The sequence below is a fragment of the Chenopodium quinoa genome, unplaced genomic scaffold (genome assembly GCF_001683475.1).
Source record: "Chenopodium quinoa cultivar QQ74 unplaced genomic scaffold, ASM168347v1, whole genome shotgun sequence".
In the NCBI taxonomy this organism is placed as follows: Eukaryota; Viridiplantae; Streptophyta; class Magnoliopsida; order Caryophyllales; family Amaranthaceae; genus Chenopodium; species Chenopodium quinoa.
The window spans coordinates 514061-523017 of record NW_018743391.1 but is presented as its reverse complement, the minus strand read 5'-3'; positions in this window follow the sequence as shown (position 1 = coordinate 523017).

The window sequence follows — 8957 nt, the reverse complement described above, 5'->3', positions numbered from 1 at the left end:
GTTCACGGAAATGTTGGTCTTCTTACTCATTACTCATAATTATTAATTACATAAAAACTATAGGTTAAAAATCTTATATAATTAATGTTGCACCGATGTGTTACAGTGATATTGTTAGCATGAATTAATTTTATAATTGGGCGATATTCCCGGGTAAAATCTTTGTCATTCTTCTTGGTAAAAGGAGTGTTTGATCTTGTTAGAACCAAAATACAATATTTTTTGGTAAAATTCTAAATCTTGTCGGTGGTAGCATGAGAAGAAAATAGGGGGTGTTAAGTTTTATGGTAGGGTAATGGAACTTTTTCATTTAAATTAATTGGTAGGGTTTTGGATCATATGGGTTTCATCACCAATGTGGGATTATTTGTCTAACAAATTTTGGGGGCCTAAAAATATTCATTGATTGGAAGAAGCCAAATTATTTTGACATGTGTTTGATGGAAGTTAAGGCGTTAGGCGTAAGTGGTAGATCAGTGGTTAGAGTATGAGGAAACCATAATGCATAACGATTAATGGGTTATGACGACTCTACAAGTCTTCTAGATGATTAGATGATATTTTGTCATCTTATCATGGTATAAAATTTATGTTAATGATGCTAATACTTGTTCTTTGTTCACGAATGTGCTTTTTTTATTTTATTATTATTATTTTTTAATTTCGAGTTTAAGCTCGGCTTGATTGAATAATAACTGAACCTTGATAAAAGCAATACCGCAACCCAGCCACCACCACCTCCACCACCTCCACCACTCAACCACCACCATTAATCCAAGTTTTTTTACACCCACTTGGGAAAAGAATAATAAAAACAAATAAAATCCAACCCCCTACCCCCACCCAAACTCAAATCCAAATAAAATCACCCAATCCTATCTTGAAACCACTTAATTCACCCTTAAAACCGCCCCATGCACCAACTTAAAATACCCAATCCCACCTTCAACTTACCTCGAAACTCAACCCAACCAATTCAAAATCACCCAACCTAATAACCTTGAACTAACACCACCCCCCCTCCCAACACACACACACATCAAATCACGATCATCCCACCCAATCCTCAGTTCCTCACCCTATCCAGAATCATCAATTTGATCACATCCAACCTACATTCCTTCAAAAAGAAATAAAAATTATGAGTGAAGGAAGAGAGAAAAAGGTAGGTGGGAAGGTGGATGGGTAAAGGCAGCTAACGATGGATAGGGAAGTGGGTGGCAACCAAAAAGGGGGGTGTCGTCGCATTGAGTTGAAGATATATTTTGCTATTAGATTGAAAAGGAGAGATAAGTCAAATATGATGGTGGAGGCGTATGCACAATACATATATCAAGTATAAAACAAACATGAAGACATACTATTAATGAACATAAACCTCAATGAACATGACTTATATAAAGACTCAATTAAAAGAAATATATCACCAATAACGAGTTCTAGGAGACTAGCTTAGGCAACCCTTAAAGACACATTTTTTCCCTTTTGATTTAATCAAGTTATGTGTAGTTAAACTTGTTTCATGCGAGAAACTATTTAAGCAATCTTTTTAAAATTAGATCATATATTTCGTATCTTCTAATTGATCGGCATTTGCTTAATGCCATATATATGGATTTTTTTTACTCGTACTTAAGTCGTGAAATTAAATTATCAACATACATATTAGCATACAATTAATACATATTGTTTCGGGGTTTTCTGATGTCCTGCGGGAGAGTTACAATTCCGAGACTGGAACCGGGCGCCTGTACCTGCAAAACAAACGGATGCTCCGGATGATTGGAGATCCGCCTCCGACGGTCAAGTTAGTACTTGATTAAGGAGTAATTAATGTGGAAATTAAAGTGATTGGGTCTCTCTAGGTGAGAGAGTTTAATATGTGTAATCAGCGTTTTTTTCGTAATCCCCCTTAATGAGGATTAAGGGAGGTATTTATAACCTCGAGAAACGTGCCAATCTAGGTTTAGGTTAACCTTGGGCTGATTGGGCTTCCCTCGGAAGTTGGGCCTAGGTGACCGGTTATCCCAGGTGTCATGGGAAGGACACGTGTCGTGTCGTAATTGGTCCATAGTGGACGGATCATTGCTTGACACGTGGCAGGCTCCTATTGGCCCATGTGACGGACACATGGCGGAACCTGATTGGTCCACTTGTCAGATGGTGATTGGTGGGGAAAAATCCCCTAATCACATATGATCAAAGTTCAGTTAAATGACAAGGTCAGATATATAATAATAAGATCAAACCAAACACATAAGAACATTTTAGATTGACAAGATCCAATAAATCTCTAAATTTCGAACCAATGCAAAAACACCCTATTAATTCATTTGAATAGAACACTTCTCATGTTGCTTGGGCCAAAAATCATGTCACTTTGGAATATGACAATGAACCTAACACTTGGTTTTTTAACATCCAAAATTCCAATTGTAATAAGTTTTCCCAAAAAAATTAGTGATCATTTTAAGTATACAAAGTTGTGAAGGAAAAAGATCATAACACATATTATGATACTAACTAATTGTACTTCTTCATTTTACTAAAATTAAAACGCTTCTCATTTTGCGTTTGTTAATACTGTTGGAAATAAGATGTTGTAATCATGAAAATAATAAAGAAATTAGGGCAAAAATACAATACTCCCACAACAATAAAATGACCTATTTCCGACCGAAAAGATCCATTGCTGAAGTTCGGAAATCCATCGCAAAACACGTTTACGACGGAATTCCATCGGAAAACAGTTGGTAGGAAAAACATGTTTTTTCGAAGAAATTCCGTCGAAAAGGAGTGTTCTGATGGATTTTCCGACCGAAAATGGTTTGTCGGAAATTATTTTGACTTTTGTTAATATTTCGTCGCAATTTTATGACGGAAAAATCCGTCGTTGGAATGACCACAGCAACGGAAAATTCCGTCACAAATCAAAGTTTACGACCGAAAAACATCCATCACTGAATTTGAAACTTGCGACGAAAATAAATCCGTCGCTAGCTTACGACAGAAAATTGTGTTTAGGGTTGTAGATCTCGTATACTAAAGTTGTGATGCGTTTACATACTACTGTCCTAGAAGCGTATTTCGCCACCACCGGTACGAGGCTCTCCATGACGAATGTTCCCCAAGGGTAACACAGCTAACTTCCAACTCCGTACCCCGATTGGAAGGTTGGAATTACTTCAAGAACTGCTCAGATCTCTATGGGAATGGCTTTTGTTTATTGTTATAAGGGTTTCACAATACTTTGTGTTTTTCTGTCTATGTAAAAAATAATTAATAGCATAGGGTTTTTCTTAGATTATGAAAAGGAATCAAGAATAAGGAAACAAAACCCGGCTAAAACGCATTTCCCAAAGCCTTGAAAGGTCCACCCGGTCTGCCAGGGTGAGTCCGCCCGGTCGAGTGCGACAAGCACAACGAGCTCAAAAACCTCTGTTTTGGGTTCCGCCCGATCTGCCAGGGCAAGTCCGCCCTGTCGGGCACGTGGGGTAAAAGTTAATACAAAGTACTATTAGAAGCTTCGCCCTGTCTATACCAAGTACTTGGAAGTTTCTCCCTAAAAAATACATTGTTAAATCATTTCAATTATTAATCTAATAATGATCTCACATACTATATTGTCAAACGCGGGTCTGGGCCACACCCGTAAACCAAGAGAGAGAGTCCACTTCACAAGTCCAAGGAGGTTCCATCCCGAAACCATATGGAAATAGGAGGAGTAGTGTAGAGAATATTTCAAGCATTATCCCTAGCTTTAACCCCACTGTGATCGTACACTAAAGTACGATGGCGTCCAAAGGGAAAGAAGATAGAGCAAAAGAGTCGCCAACAAGTTTTTTAGGAACTTGTAAACCGTTCACGAGGTGAAGGTTACACCCCTTAACGATCCATGAGATCGTCAACTCCAATAGGTCTTGAACCAAATAGGGTTCGGGGATGAAGGTACAAATCCAACCTAAAAGAGATTGAACCTGCCCTAATAATAGGCCTCTACTTTATTCTGATCGTATTCATGTGCGCTTTCTGACTAACATGCAATCAATAGGATTAACCCTAAACTTGTTTATCTATGTTGGTTGAATATTAATGCACAAATAAAACTATTATTGGCGATCACTTGAATTATAATCATATTAACCCTAAGCAAGATTATTAATTATCTCATTAAGCGTGATTACAAGTACCAATTCCCTTTAAACATGCATAAAAAGGTGTGATCAAGCAATAACAATAAAAATCAAGCAACAAAATAATAAAAATCAAAATAATAATTATAACCATAATAATAATAATTAAAATAATCATGATCATAAATTATAACAATTATAATCATAATTAACATAATCATGTTAAGGCATAACAATAATAGCAAGATCCTAGGAATGATACTAACAAGATTAATAACAAACCCTATCATGTCACTAAGCAATAAAAATCAAAGCTTTAACCCTAACATGATACTATTATGAATATTAGGAAGAGAATAAAAGGCACCGCATGAATCATGATTGATATAAGAAAATCACCCTAAATTTCATACTAAAGAAAGCATCCTAACATGATACTAGGAACATCCTAAACATGATACTAGGATTCAATAAAACATCCTAACATGATACTAGGAATCAAAATAACAATCTAAGCATGATTTCTATATCATAAAATCAATAAATAAATTAAAAGCACTTATTTGGATGCCTCATATATCTTTCTAATAACACAATACACACGTTAGTAACTTCAAGGAAAATAATAAAACAAACAATTAAATTAAATAATTGTTAGAGAGATTTGGGACCAAACCCTCATAAATTAAAACCTTTCATGTCTAGGGCAAAGGCAACTTCGAATATGGATAGGTGTTTCTAAATCTAATGAATGCGAAATTTTTTGTATTTGTGAGAAAGCTAGTTTAGAAAAGAGAGAGAGAGAGTAATCAAGAGAATCTTGATGAGAGTTGGTGAATGAATAGAGAGAATTGGTGAATGAAAACGGAGTTTTTAGAAGGCTATTTATAGAGAAAATCAACCAAAAAGATAAAAAAATAAAAACAGAGTTTTGACGCGTAAAACGGATGTTAGCGCCAGCAATGACATTAGCGTCAGGCGCTAACGCTAGCGCCAGGCGCCAAGCTTAGCGTCAGGCGCTAATGCTGGCGTTTGGCACTAACTTAATTACTGACGCGTTTTCTTAAAATCAGATAGAAATTGCCATACAGGAGTGTAGACACCCATTTGTGTCTCCCCAAAACCAAACCCAGTGATGTGTACCTTTCACGTCGAATCATAATCGAATGAAGTGAAAGTGTGGAAAGTTTAGTGTTGCGGATAGTTTTAATTTCTTTTCTCTTATCTCTGTTTTTGAAAACTTATTTTATGAAAACAGTCAATTCAGTTTGGTTGGTCCATGATATGGGTCCAATAGTAGTGTAGTTGGATAGAGCTTGACAAGAGCTTTCCAACGATATATTATAAGCCCAATTCCGATTAATATTGAGGAAGTTATGGCCAATTTACTAAACTAGGCCCAGTTTGAGTCTTATATGCGGCCCAATGATCTAGAGGAGGGCCTAATATAGATTTATCATTCCTAATCAATTACGAATGGTTTTAGTCTTTTAGATTCTTCTAGAAGGTCCTTTTCATTCCTAAATCAATTAGCATTGATAAATTGACTTTTGTTGACTTTTTAGAGTTTTAATTAAAATCAAAGAGCATTTTTGAGGGAAATATGATTTTATCCTCCTGTACGACAATTTTTATCTGATTTTAGAAAACGCGTGAATTTCTGAAATCAGCGCCAAACACCAGCTGTAGCGCCTGGCGCCAGCAGCCTGTGTTGGCACTGGTTTGGTTTTGGGATTTGTTAAACATCTCCCACAAATTACTACATAAAGCCCACAAAATTCACTTGGTTTGACAATATTGCCCTTGACCTAAAAAAAACACTCACACTCTATCGCTCATCTTCTTTCAACCTCTCTAAAAAAAAAAAAAATTCAAAAAACGGCAATGTCGAGGCGGCAAGGCAAGGAATTGGCGGCGGCGGCGGAGGGAAGGAGGTCCCAAGGAGGCAAGGTACAATTTGTTAAAAAAAAAAAAAAAAAAAGGGAAAACCGCCGTGACGGAGGTGGGGCGCACTGGCTGGACGCCCAGCCAGCGGTGGTGGCGCCAGCTGCAGACGCCGCCACCAATAGGCTGGCGCCTGGGCTGGACGCCATAGCCACGGTTGTGGCGTTTATTCAAGGCGCCGCAGCCGTGGCGTCCAGCCCAGGCGCCAGCCCACTGGTGGCGGCGTCTGCAGCTGGCGCCACCACCGCTGGCTGGGCGTCCAGCCAAGGCGCCCCCCCCCCTTTTTTTTTTCTTTTTTTTTTATATTTGTTTTAAAATATTGTTTTTATATTTTTTTTTTTTGGTGTAATATCTTTTTGAATTGTTTTTATATTTTGTTGTTTATTTTTATAAATTTTTTCAATTTTGTTGTATTTTTCCTATGTTTATATTTTGTTTACAATTATTTGTTTGTTTTTTTGTACATTTTTATTTTTATTCTCTATTTTGATTTGTTTTTATATTTTTTTTGAAACTTTGATATTGTTTTTGGTTAGTTAATTTATTTTAAATTTTATTATTGATATTGTTTTTGGTTAGTTAATTTATTTTAATTGGGAATGAATTATTTATGTTTATATATATTCTTCTGTGTTGGTTTTATTTCCTTTCTAAGTGTATTTTTTATTCTATTATTTTTATTTAAGTGTTTTGTTAATTTCTTTATTATGTTAATTTGTTAGTATGTTTTTAGTTTATTTGATTTGGGTAGTGGTAGCTATTTTTTGTATAAATTTTTGTATGTTTATATATTTTAAAATTTTGTGTAGAATTCACTGGGTCGTCATGGTGCGGGGAAGAATGTAGAGCTTCTTAGTAGAAGCTATTCAGTGGAGAGGTCGGGGCATAGACATGTCAGATCCCGTGGTATTTCGGCCTCAGCTCGTAGAGAACGGATCCACCGTCGGGATGAGGATGACGATGACGATGATGATGCTGAGGAGGGTGACCAGGAGGAGGAGCAGGAGGAGGGCGCAAATGAGGATGAGGATGTGGACGATGGCAGTGGACCGTATGATGATTACGGTCCATTCAGTCAGAGGGTTGATGACATGTACGAGACACATATGGTGGAGGTGCGTAAGGGTAGGGGTGGTAGGTTTGTTAGTAGATCTGGCACATCATCTGCGTCCACTGTATCTGGGGCAAGCAGGAAACGGTTGAGGGCCGGTAATGATTCTTGGGTTGTTATGAGTGAGGTGCCCGGTGGGCCTGTTGACGGGAGTGTGATTCCTAGCTTTCTAGGACACATAGCTGCCCGTATTTGGGAGGACCAGGAGAGGCCTTCAGTTACGGGGTTGTTGAAATGTCATACCCGGGAAAAGACTTGTAGCTTTTTGCGTACATGGGCTGAGGCTTGGCCGGCGGAGAGCGAGATGTTCGAGCGACTGGAGGGCACTGGGGTGAATCACGTTCTTGCCACCATGCACGATAAAATTGACAGTACGCTGATCACGGCTTTCATTGAGCGATGGCAGCCGGATACAAACTCTTTCCACCTTCCGTTCGGTGAGATGACGATCATGTTACATGACGTCGAGGCCATTCTGGGGATTCGTGTTGAGGGTAAACGACTTTGTGCTGTGGTTGATGCGGATCAGGCAGATTTGCTGGCGGAGTTGTTGGCGGTGGACAGGGCTGCACTGTACACCGAGGCGCTAGGTGTTTGGGAACACGGAGGTGTGAAGATCGCATCCGTGTTGCAGCGGTGTTTGTACCCCAGTGCACGTAGGACGCACGACGCACAGCTGAGTGCTTATGTTTTTCTACTCCTCGGATGTACCTTGTTTCCGGATAAGAGCGGCGGAAACAAGCTCAGGCCACGCGACATAGTAGAGGCGTGTGACCCCGACAGTGTAGGCCAGTTTTCCTGGGGATCGGCTACGTTGGCGTATTTGTATTGCCAACTAGGATTTGCGAGTCGGGCTGACGCGACAGGTATCACTGGGTGTCTGACTCTATTACAGACCTGGATATACGAGTACTTTCCTGCATTGCGACCACATCGTGACCCGGTTCCTATTGATAAGGGGATGTCGCGTGCTTGTGCGTGGAGTCCGCGCTCGGAGAAGAAGTCCGTTGACCGCCTCCGATCGATACGGTTATTGCTGGACAGGCTGTCCCCCTTAGAGGTAACGTTTATAAATTGTTTCTACATTTTATTATTTGCACATATTATATTCATGTTATTAAATTTTAAAACTATGTGCAGGTGAACTGGATGCCTTTCGGCCCGAACCCTAGTGTTAGGGTACCCAGGACCCTGTACACGGGACTCATTCAGTATCGTGAGATCGTCGAGGCGTACATGCCCCAGCGTTGTCTTCGCCAGCTTGGTTTTGTCCAAGTTGTCCCTCCTCCCCCGGCATGCCCGATGAAGGCGGTCCGACCTGCATCGTCGAGGGACTACGTCGTGCAATGGCCGGATATCATGACCGGAACGTGGGACCAGTTTCCGATGGTGGCCCGCTTATGGACTGCGGAGTTGCAGCGGCCGCCCTCTGGGGTTCCTCCCATGTGTGACCATTACTACATGGAATGGTTCAACCGGTATTCGCACCCGAGGTTGATCGCAGATCTCGACCACAGCGATGATGATTATGTGCCACCGCCTACTGCCATGGAAGCGGTATGTCTCATATTATATTTATCGTTGTCTTTTAATTAAGTTTTATATGTTGTTATTGTATTTCATCTTTTGTTTTTTGTTGTATGCAGTGGATGGGAAAGATAATGCAGGACGTACAAAAACTCTCTCTTGAGAAGGACAACATGAGTGCAACAGGGAGAGCTGTTGTTGATAGTCTGGAACAGACCCTTGCGCAGTGGGAGTCGTCGTCG